A 12,115-nucleotide genomic window follows, 5' to 3' on the forward strand; every position below is an offset into this window, starting at 1 on the left:
TTTCTCCTTTCTCGGCTTGCTTTTCCTGCCAGGTGTCACAGGTACGGATTTCTCAAGGTTATCTAAGTACCAGTTGGTTGAATTGCCTTGTCACCAGCACCAGCCAAATACTTGGCTTCCAGGGCCTTCCACTGTGATTATGGAATTGGATTCCTCCTGGCAGTAGAATAGATATTGTGGATAGTTTTTTTTTGTTTTTGTTTTTAACTTTTATTTAAAAAATACCTCTCTGGGGGCAATTTGCGCCTTGCCTAGGGCCAAATCCCCCACCTCAGTGTGCGACCCTTCCAGTGAGATTCCCCAGCACTGGAGGTGGCTTTTATCTCAAAAGAGAAGTTTCTAACTAGAATTGAAAAACACAAATATGTCAGTGAGTGTTTGCCTTGGGATATCAATATCCCTCAAAGCATTTTTTTCTAAGAAGGAAACTTTAAGCCTTTGATAAATGAAAAACAACCTCTTGTTCTCAGAGATAAATCATTACAGTGAGAACTTTCTCTCCAACTTTTAAAAAAAGCAGAATGCTAATCTTTGGCTTTGCATGCTAGGGTTTCCCTACACTGCACGCACTCCAGTTCTCTGCCATTTTGGTGGAGGAACAGCTCCTGTGGGTGAGTGATTTACCTTCCAGGCCTTCCCCTGCGGGACCCCAAGATCTTTAACCATTTAAGCAATGGCATTTAAGTCTTAAGAACCCCCAGAAGCATGCCCCCTGGCTTTAGACATTCTCAAGTTAAAAAAAAAAAAAAAAAAAGCCAGCTTGGGTATCAACAAAGCAGAGAAAGAATAAGCCAGATAGTTCAGTTCTGATAAGGTTGGAGATCTGCAGCTCAGGTAAGCTGAACTGTAAACAAGACCCCTTCTTGCTTCTGCAGGGCCCTGGCTGCTGCACGCAAGCTCTGGCTGGACGTGCTGGCAAGAGAGGTTACAGAGGGTTCTCTCTCAGCGTCTGGGAGCAGTGAGGTTACTCTTTTACAAATATTTCAAATCGCATCTCCTTACCTTGTCTCTGTGCATGAAAAAGAGGTTGTCTAAAGCCCAGCCGTCCCTGTCTCTGTCTTGGTCTCAGAAAGACTAAAGCATTAATTGTGAGAGGACTGTCTCCCTGGCAGTAGATAGCTCCTGACCGAAATGAACCAAGAGACGTTCGGATGCTGGACCTCTGAAATGGCAGCCCCTCCCAAAGGAAAGCCTTTCTTTACATAGAACAAAAGACTGTAGGAACATCCTCTGCAGACCTAAAAGCCAGAACGCAGACAATTGTGTTTATTAAACATCGCAGTTTGGTTTTATTTTAAACCCTATTAGTTTAAAGCCAGTATTTCATATCTGTGATATGGGATGAAAACCCTTAAGTGCACACCACCAGCACGTTGATAAGGTAATGGGAAGTGAAAGACTTTGTTCACTACTCTTGTGTATTTTGTTGGAAATGCTCACTGTATAAAAATCAGGGCAAGCAAACAGAAGTGTGCCCAGATGCCTTGCTTTAGCTTTAGTAAGACAATTCTGAATATTTTACTGTGTTTGGTTTTTTTTGGAGGGGGTTTTTAAATCAAATGACATTAGAATTTGAAGTCACTCACAAAAGGACTGTTAAAAGGGAGACCAATTAGGATTACCATAATCCTACAATTACTGTTAATTTTTTTCTTTTTTAATTTTCAGAATTTTTCCATTCTCTGTAATAAATAGTTATTGCCTTGAAATCTCCTATGATTTTGTGGAAACTGTAAGAAGGTTCTGAACATGTGCATCTCATTCTTTGCTGTTCTAAAACCCAACTTTGTGACCTCTTTCTCCCGACCCCTCTGCTTATCTCTGGGTTGAATTTCTCCGCGGGTGACTCCTGTCCTGTCCTCACTTCTCATCCTCCTTCAGTCAAGGTCACCTGCTTTGGAACTGAGCAGCCTCCCGAACCCTGGGAGGCTGTGTGACAAAGAGGCCAGAGTGGAAAGCCTGGGATAGACACCCTGGAAAGCAGCACAGGTGTTTACGCAGGGACCAGGCAGGCATGCACAACACAGACCGCATTTTTTCTAGAAAAATATAGCTGCCTCTGGATTTGTTTTCAATCCCTATCTAAGATAGAACGACAAGCACAGAGAAATGTCTCTCTACTGTGAGAAACACAACTGTGGCAATGCAAGGAAAACCAGAGAGTGCCCTGGGGCCCCTGGCATCCTGGGTGGTAGGGAGCTGAAGAGCAGTGGCCATTATGGCTCAAGGGGACCCCCACGGCAGCCAGCCATCGCCACCCCAGAATCCAACCCCACTACTGCCAGATCTCCTGATATGACAAGAGAAGCAAGAAATTAGGTTTTGTGTGTGTGTGTGTGTGTGTGTGTGTGTAAAATTTTCCATTTAAGCTGGCGCCGTGGCTCAATAGGCTAATCCTCCACCTTGCGGCGCCGGCACACCGGGTTCTAGTCCCGGTCGGGGCGCCAGATTCTGTCCCGGTTGCCCCTCTTCCAGGCCAGCTCTCTGCTGTGGCCAGGGAGTGCAATGGAGGATGGCCCAAGTGCTTGGGCCCTGCACCCCATGGGAGACCAGGAAAAGCACCTGGCTCCTGGCTTTGGATCAGCGCAGTGCGCCAGCCGCAGTAGCCATTGGAGAGTGAACCAACGGCAAAGGAAGACCTTTCTCTCTGTCTCTCTCTCTCTCTCTCTGTCCACTCTGCCTGTCAAAAAAATTTTTTTTTCCATTTAAAAATGTTAATGCAGGGGCTGGCACTGTAGCTCAGCGGGTTAAAGCCCCAGCCTGTGGCATCCCATTTGGGCGCTGGTTCTCTTACAGTTCAGCTCTCTGCTATGGCTTGGGATAGCAGTAGAAGACGGCCAAAGTCTCTGAGCCCCTTACAGTTCAGCTCTCTGCTATGGCTTGGGATAGCAGTAGAAGACGGCCAAAGTCTCTGAGCCCCTGCACCTGTGTGGGAGACCCGGAAGAAGCTCCTGGCTCCTGACTTCGGATTGGCTCAGCTCCAGCCATTGCAGCCATTTGGGGAGTGAACCAGTGGATGGAAGACCTCTCTCTCTCTCTGACTCTTCCTCTCTCTGTAACTCTGTCTTTCAAATAAATAAAATAAATGTTTTTAAAAAATGTTGATGTAAACTTTTAAAATTACTCTGCCAGCCATGCCAAATATGCCATTGCAACTCTTGCTGAAGAAGGTAAGAACCAGGCAGGGTTGCCTCAGAATCTTCAAAGGCAGTTAAATGTAGTGAGTTTTGGGGGAAAGAGTCAAGAGTGACTTACTAGCACTGCTGATGGTGGACTTCACAATCAAGTAGTGTTAATAGATGAGGGAACTTCAAAAAGTTTATGGAAAATGGAATTAATAAATTTTGGTGAAAAATTTGAAATCTACGCATACAAAGGTCATCAAGAAGTTCAGGGAGGGGCAGGCATGGTGGTGCAATGGTTAGGTGGCTGCCCCTTGGAATGAGTGCATCCCAATTTCAAGACCCTGTTTGAGTCCCAGCTCCTCTGCCTCCCATTCGGCTTCCTACTGTTGCATCCTGGGAGGCAGCAGATGATGGATCCAGTGCTTGAGCGCCTGCCACCTGCGAGGGAGAACTGGATGGAGTTCCAGGCTTCTGGCTTCAGGCTGGCCAGCTGGAAAGTGAAACAGCAAATGGATGATCTCTCTCTGTCTGTCTCTCTCTGTGTGTTGCTCTGCCTTTCACATAAATAAAAGTCAATAAACATTTTTAATAAAAAAATTCATGAAAAGGCAGAATATTATAAAGCTATTGGGGCAGGCATTGGCACAGTAGTTAAGATCCCTCTTGGGACACTTGCATCCCATACAAAGTACTTGGGTTTGAGTCCCGACCCTACTTCCAATTCTAGCTTCGTACAGGTGACAGCTCAAGTAGTTGGGTCCATGCCACCCACACGTGAGACTTGGATTGCGTTCCGGGCCCCTGGCTTTGGCCTGGCCCAGCCCTAGATGCTGCAGGCATTCAGGGAACCTCTGCATAGAAGATCTTTCTGTCCATCTCTCGCTCTGCCTCCCTGCCTTTCAAATACATTTTTTAAGAAACGTGTGCATGAATCTCAATTTATTTTTTGTACCACAATAAGTTTATCCTTTAATTACATTTTTTCCATGACTTTTTGAAGTCCCCTTCCTGTAGGATTAGCACAGAGGTGAACTAGGGCACTGAGCCCTGTTGGCAACTGCTCTTCTGTGGTTTTCCTATCTGGCCTTACTTTTTCTCCCCTCTTTTTCATTGAGATGAGATAAGAGCTGTGGCATCCTTGGTCTACAACCCATTCGGACTCTCCCCGACCCCCAGGAGAAAGCTGCGGTGGTGGGTGGGGATCTACTTGTTGGAACTTGCATGGCACATATGGGTCCTGAAAATCCGTATGCTGTGCTCTGATGAACACCCAGGGCACCCTTCTTGCTGTGCCAGGGAGCCCCCACCTCCCACCCTCCAGCATCTCCTTGCCACAGAGCTGATTTATTCAGCCTAGACGCCTGAAAGCTGGCAAAGCAACGACTGCACGATTATAGTCCCTTTAAATTTTATTCATTGTTGGCCAGCGCAGCTCACTAGGCTAATCCTCCGCCTGTGGCACTGGCACCCCGGGTTCTAGTTCCGGTTGGGGTGCCGGTTCTGTCCTGGTTGCTCCTCTTCCAGTCTAGCTCTCTGCTGTGGCCCAGGAGTGCAGTGGAGGATGGCCCAAGTGCTTGGGCCCTGCACCTGCATGGGAGACCAGGAGAAGCACCTGGCTCCTGGCTTCGGATCGGCACAGCACTTGGGGGTGAACCAATGGCAAAGGAAGACCTTTCTCTCTGTCTCTCTCACTGTCTTAACTCTGCCTGTCAAAAAAAAAAAATTATTCATTGCTCTATGTGAAAGAGAAACTAAGAGAGAGAGAGAGATTTTCTGTCTGCTGATTCACTCCCCAAGTGCCCACAACAGCCAGGGCTTGGCCAGGCTGAAGCCAGGAGGCAGAAACTCAATCCAGGTCTGCCACATGGGAGGCAAGGACCTCAGTCCTTGAGCCATCATCTGCTGCCCTCTCTTGGTGCTCATTAGCGGGAAGCTGAAATAGAGTGGAGCTGGGACTCGAACCCAGGTACTAAGTTGCTTGCTCCCATCCCTTTTAAATTCAACGCATAAGAGAAAGCATTGCTTTTGAAATGAAGCCACTGAAATCTCACCTTGGTGATCTAACCTAGAAATGATTGTCATAATTGTAGGTATACTGCTTCCTTACATGTTTTCGTTTTCTCTAAATTTCCTGCAATGAGCTTCTATTATTTTTATTATCCAGAAAGGGAGAAATTTTAAAAAAAATATATAGAAGGCGGATCAAACAGCATGTCCAATTCAAGAGTTGAATCGCCATCAGCTCGTTTAAGAAGCCACCTGTGAAGTGGGAAGAACGTGCGCCAGGAAGTCAGCAAACCTGAGTTTAATCCTGACTTTGCCTTTTAGCCTCCACCTCTGAGAGCTCACTCTTGTCTCCTGTTAAGTGGAGATAGCAGTGCCTTAGTTCAGGGTTATTGTAAAGGCTGATGATAAGTCGCCCTGTCTATGGTGCTCTTGGTTAACGCATCACCCACTATCAGATTAAGGGAACTGGGAAGCCCTCGTGAACATTCAAGTTCATGTGTGTTCATGATGACAAACCACCCTGAAGTAAACAGAGAGCCCAGGCCTGTTTCTCCTGTAGACCCCGCTCAGCAAAGTGTCACGGAAGCACGCTGAATTGTTTGGAACCTGTACAAATTCTATGAGAAAAAATGAGGTTTTATTTGCTTTTGTTTTGACTATTACACTGTTTCAAAAACAATCAGTGGTTGAATATCCAGAATTCAATGCTTTTATATTTTCAAGTGAAAAAAACTTTATTTTGCTTTTTCCCTCCCATGGTTCATCAGCACAAGAACAGTTCCTTTTTTTATTTATTTAAAGAGTTATTTATTTATTTGAAAGGCAGATTTACACAGAGAGAGAAGGAGAGGCAGAGAGAGAGAGAGAGGTCTTCCATCCACTGGTTCACTCCCCAATTGGCCACAACAGCCAGAGCTGTGCTGTTCCAATCCAGAAGCCAGGAGCTCCCTCCAAGTCCTCACATGCAGGTGCAGGGGCCCAAGCACTTGAGCCATCCTCTGCTACTTTCCCAGGCGCATTAGCAGGGAGCTGGATTCGAAGTGAGACACCCAGGACTCAAACCAGCACCCATGTGGGATGCTGGCACTGCAGGCAGCGGCTTTATCTGCTATGCCACGGTACCGGCCCAAGAACAGTTCTTTCAGCACAAACTCGGATCTTACACTAAAGATGATGACACTTTCGCCAATGCTCAATGAACACTTGTATGTAATTTAGTTTCCAGCCTCCCTGAAACGTGGCCATAACGCGAATCTGAAGGAAAAGTACAAGACATACAAGGGTATGTTCATGAGAAAGTTCATGGAAAAGTGGAATTAGAGATAAATTGGGGCTGGCATTTGACACAGCTGTTGAAACACTGCTTGACACCCACATCCCATTTTGAAGCGCCTAGGTTTGAGTGCCCACTCTCCTTCCAGTACAATTTCCTGCCAATGCACGCCTTACAGGAAGCAAGTGATGGCCCTCCTCTCCATGGGGAGAACGAGAGGAGTTCCAGGCTCCTGGCTTTGGCCTGACCCAGACCAAGCTATTCCAAGCATTTGAACAGTGAACTAGCAGATAAAAATTTTCTCTCTTTCTCAATTAATTAAAAGAGATTTTTTTGTGTACAAAAGATTTTGAAATCCATGCATGGTTTTATCACAATATGCATTTTCCATGAAATTTTGGAAGAACCTTTGGCTTACATTGATTGAAGCTACTTCACCCTCTAGCATCCTCATAGTGAGTTCTATAAACTCTTTAAATATCTTTCCCAGCCTTCTAGTAGTTTGTTACTGCTATTGTTGTGTAGCAAGTGAATATTCAATTTACTATGGAGTTTAAGTTTTTCTTACTTTTTTCTTTTAAAAAGAAGTGCTGTTTAAAATTGTTGAACCCTTAGTATAGAGTTGGTCTTCTGTGTATAAGTTAATTGAAAGTGGATCTTAGTGGAGAATCGGACTGGGAGTGGGAGAGGGAGGAGGAGGAGTGGGAGGCAGGTATGGTGGTAAGAATCACTGTAGTCCTAAAGTTGTACTTAACAAAATGCATGAAGGTTGTATTCCTTAAATAAAAGTTTTCTTTGGGGAAAAAAAAAGAGACAGACAGAGAGAGAGAAAGAAACATGGAAATAAGGTAAAAAAAAAAAAAAAGAAAAAGAAAAAGAAAAATGCTGTTTAGACTGAAGAGTTATGCTCTGATCTTCCTCCCAGCACCACCGTCCAGTCTGGGCCCCATCATCTCTGGCCTGGAGTATTGCAGTGTGCTCCTAGGTCGACTTCCCATTTTACACGCCACTCATGCACGCTACTCGGGCCTTTCTGCACGACCATTTAATCCCAGTCTGCGACCTGCGGGTGAACGTTTATTGATCATTCACTGTATTTGGCCTTGTGTTAGATGTTCATTCTCTTCTTTTACCCACATAAAATCCCATGAGGTCATTCCCATTTTACAGAGAAGCAAGGGGAGGCTCGGAGAGGTGAACTGCAGATTCCATTCTGAGCTTCATTCATCCACTTGGTTACACACTCTCCCCCCACCCCCACAGCACAGAAGCCTGATGGCCGAATGCACCAGGGGCAGTGACCCTTCTGTCTCCTGCTCTTGTCTCCTCGTGAGCCTTCCCAGACCTCCCTCCGACTTCCCGCTGGGTCCTGTCTTTCCCGTGCACAGCTCTGTTGCGTGTTGTGTGCCATTGTTAGTTTATCCATCTTTCATCAAACTCCAGAAATGCTGGGACATTTTCATGTTGTATTGGTATTTATTTATCCTCTAGGATGTCTTTCTGATCTTTATATCCCCCGACTAAGCTGTTATACCAGGAGGTCTCCCTGGAAGGGACCCACCAGATGTGGACATTTCTTTTTTTTTTAATATTTTATTTATTTATTTGAGAGGTAGAGTTACAGACATTGAGAGGTAGAGACAGAGAGAGAGAGGTCTTCCATCCTTTGGTTCACTCTCACTCCCCAGGTGACTGCAATGGCTGGAGCTGCACCGATCCGAAGCCAGGAGCCAGGAGCTTCTTTCTGGTCTCCTATGCAGGTGCAGGGGCCCAAGCACTTGGGCCATCTTCTACTGCTATCCCAGGCCACAGCAGAGAGCTAGACGGGAAGAGGAGCAGCCGGGACTAGAACCGGCACCCATATGGGATGCTGGTGCTGCAGGCGGAGGATTAACCCACTGCGCCATGGCGCTGGCCCCATGGACATTTCTTAAAGTGTCCATTCCTGACATGGCCTGAGAGAACTGTTGCCTCCCTCCACTATGTGCCCAAACCTACTCTTCTTTCTCATTCTCTGTTTGGAAACTTCCAGCAGCTCAGGGCTTATCCTGAAATCATCTCTCCTCCCTCATTCCCTCAAGGTCCTGCCACATGTAAAGAGTTTCCAAGACCTGCCACTGTTTCACATGAAATGCTTCTCACCTCCTCACTCCCATCATGGCCTACTGCTACTCTCCTACCACAGAGTGTTGGTTCTTCCATTTTTAGGTGGGACAGACTGCAGGGAGAAATTACGCTGATTGCAAAGGAGATTTAAGGGACTGATTTTGAAGCTGCCTAAATAAAGCGAAAATGCTATTTTATTTAGATTTTTTAAAAAATATTCTATTTGACAGGTAGAGTAACAGAGAGAAAGAGAGACTGGAGAGAGAGAGAGAGAGAGAGAGCGAGCTTTCAGCTACTGATTCACTCCCCAAATAGCCACAATGGCCAGAGGCAGGCCAGTCCAAAGCCAGGAATATGGAACTCCATCAGTGAATGGCAGAGGCCCAAGTGCTTGGACCATCTTCTGTTGCTTTCCCAGGCACAGTAGCAGGGAGCTGGGTCAGAAGTGGAGCAGCCAGGACTCAGACTGGTGCTCAGGTGGAATTCCGGTAACGCAAGAGGTGGCTTAGCTCACTCTGCTGCATACCAGCCCCAATTTTATTTATATTTTATGTCACAGATTACTAGTACATATGTTTTTATAGAAAGCTTTTATTTAATAAATATAAATTTCATAAGTACAATTTTTGGATTACAGCGGTTCTTCCCCCCCCATACCCGCCCTCCCATCCTCCAAACCATCCCACCTCCTACTCCCTCTCCCATCCCATTCTTTATTAAGATTCATTTATAATTATGTAAGTACATTTTATATAAATTGAGAAAGTGTCCATTGTATATATTAAATTATACCTGTGTATATAAATTAGTGACAGAGATTGATAGGGGAAACCCTACTTGGTAAAGCTGCCATTAGAATTGTTTCTTCCATAGTTTCTTTTACTCCAAGCACTTTATTTTTTGTTGCTGGATACATCTTCCTAAAGCAAGCTGCAGTATTGTTACTCACAGGCTGCCCATGGTGGGCTTGATGGCCTTACACAGACAGCAAGGATCCCAATCTGTCCCTGTGCTAATCAGGAATGCCTTTGGCCGCAAGTAAAATCCAGCATACATAGCCTCGAACAAACAGCTGTTTTTCTCTATAAGAAATTACGAGGTTTGCAGCCCAGAGCTGGTGCAGGGACCCGATCACGGACCCCTGTTCCTTCTCTCTCTTTCTAAGGCTTTTGCTCTGTCTGTCACCTTCTAATCTCAAGAGGCACCTCCAGGAATCTCATCCCCATTCCGCCCAGGAGAAAGGAGAGACAGCGAGGGGCAAAGGCTGAAGGAAAGTGCGTACGCGCTGATGCGATCTCATTTCTGTGGGTGAAGTGTATACTTTCCCAGAATCCCAAGCAGGCGGTCTTCTGCTCGTGAGTCAGGCGCCAGAAGGCCGTCCTGGTGGAAGGTGACAGGGTGGGGAGCGGGTGGAGTTGTGGATGGAGTTGGATCAGTCAGCAGCACCTGACATCCCACCGCTGCCCCCATCCCGAGTCACATGCACGCACACACACACACCACACACATCACACTCATACCACACACACTACACACTCACAGACACACACACATACCACACACACCCCACACACATACCACTCACACACCACACACTCACCCACACACCACACACTCATCACATATACCACACCACACACCCTGCACTCACACACACACCACACACACTCATACCACACACACTACACACTCACAGACACACACACACATACCACACATACTACACACACACCCCACACACATACCACTCACACACCACACACTCATCACACACACCACCACACACTCACCCACACACCACATACTCATCACATATAACACACCACACACCCTGCACTCACACACACACCACACACTACACACTCACCACACAAAACACCCCACACTCACACACCACACACACACATTCACACTACACACACACACATCATACTCAGACACCACACACTCAACACACACCACCCACCACACACATTCACACATACCACACACAGACACCACACACGCCACAGCACACACACACACCACACACAGACACACACCACACACACATACCACACACTAACACATACATCACACACACCACACACACAGACATCACACACACACTCACACCACACACACACACCATGTACTCACTTGCTTCACCTTACCCCACGTCTGCCGTCACATCATTTCTTCCACTTCGAGTGATCTTTACCCAGCTGCATCTTGGCTTACTGAAGTTCTTTTATTATCTTTCGTCCTCATGAAATACCATCTCCTCCAAGAAGCCTTCCTTGTCTCCTTCCAAACGGCTCTGACGAAATGTCTCCTGAGCTCAGCCACCGTTTGTGTCTCCTCTACACACAGCACTCCTCACACTGCACTGTGGCCGACTGAGTGTGCTTTGTCTCCCCATCTGTATTTCAAGGTCCGAGGGGATAAGGAGCGTGTCCCATTCATCTTTGTATTGCCAAGGCAGCTCGGTACAGGGTAGGTATTCAGTGAGCGCTGAATGGACGCGTGCATCTTCTGCGATGTTGCATTCTGCCCAGCACAGTCTGCAAGCCCGGCACTGTGTCTATAATGGCTCTTCTGATCCAAGTTCAAGGAGAACATCTGCAGTCCCCTGTGAACATTGGCTGCTGGCTTCTGTCCTCAGCCAAGGCAGGGACATCTGTGGTGGCAACGTGACCATCCACCAGTACTTTTTATGTCCCTCTGCCCAAATGTGCAGCTGTTTCCTGGGTGGGAAAGTAAAAGAACAGTAAAAACTAGACAGCCTAATACTATTTCAGCAGGGGCTTGGAAGATCGAGGACCTCAGAATCGTGTTAGCATGTAACAAACACTAATAGTAATGACGGTTAATAGCATTTGTCAGTCTTACGCTGGACGCTGCACTTTGCAATCAGCCGTGCGCTCCCCGTGAGACCATCCTGTACTCATTCATTCATTATGGAGAGCTTAAGCACTTTGGCCAAGCTGGGCAGACACTTGTCTCTTAGCACAAGTGTGTGAGGGAAGGGGCCTTAGGTCTGGTTTACATATGATGGAACGCAGCCGGGGGAGTCAAGTGTCTCATTCAAAGCCATGCACGCGGCACAGTGGTTTTACAGACTCTGTGAACTTGAAGCTTTTCCATGTGCCTCAGTTTCCTCCTCTGCAAAACAAGAGTAACAGCTGCTTCCTAGGATTCTTGGGAAAACATAATGAGTTGAAAGCACTTAGAGAAACTGCCTAGCACCCAGGCCCAGACAAGCGTTTAATAGCTTTTTTTTTTTTTGACAGGCAGAGTGGATAGCGAGAGAAAGACAGAGAGAAAGGTCTTCCTTTTGCCGTTGGTTCACCCTCCAGTGGCCGCCATGGCTGGCGCGCTGCAGCCAGCACACCACGCTGATCCAATAGCAGGAGCCAGGTGCTTCTCCTGGTCTTCCATGGGGTGCAGGGCCCAAGCACCTGGGCCATCCTCCACTGCCTTCCCGGGCCACAGCAGAGAGCTGGCCTGGAAGAGGGGGCAACCGGGACAGAATCCGGTGCCCTGACCGGGACTAGAACCAGGTGTGCCGGCGCCGCTAGGTGGAGGATTAGCCTATTGAGCCATGGCACTGGCCGCGTTTAAT

At 47.0% G+C, this 12,115-nt stretch overlaps 1 protein-coding gene and 1 long non-coding RNA gene across 13 annotated transcripts in view; one reads left to right on the forward strand and one right to left on the reverse strand.

Annotated features, from left to right (window-relative positions):
- LOC103351297 (uncharacterized) overlaps positions 1–12,115 on the forward strand; it is a 260,758-nt gene that overhangs the window by 230,552 nt on the left and 18,091 nt on the right. The window lies entirely within an intron of this gene.
- Positions 9,669–11,419, reverse strand: LOC138844615 (uncharacterized). Its single transcript, XR_011380717.1, has 2 exons — positions 10,665–11,419; positions 9,669–9,891 (listed from the first exon to the last, which is right to left on the reverse strand). It is a non-coding gene; the product is annotated as an uncharacterized lncRNA (long non-coding RNA).

The sequence above is a fragment of the Oryctolagus cuniculus genome, chromosome 12, assembly GCF_964237555.1.
Source record: "Oryctolagus cuniculus chromosome 12, mOryCun1.1, whole genome shotgun sequence".
Taxonomy (NCBI): domain Eukaryota; kingdom Metazoa; phylum Chordata; class Mammalia; order Lagomorpha; family Leporidae; genus Oryctolagus; species Oryctolagus cuniculus.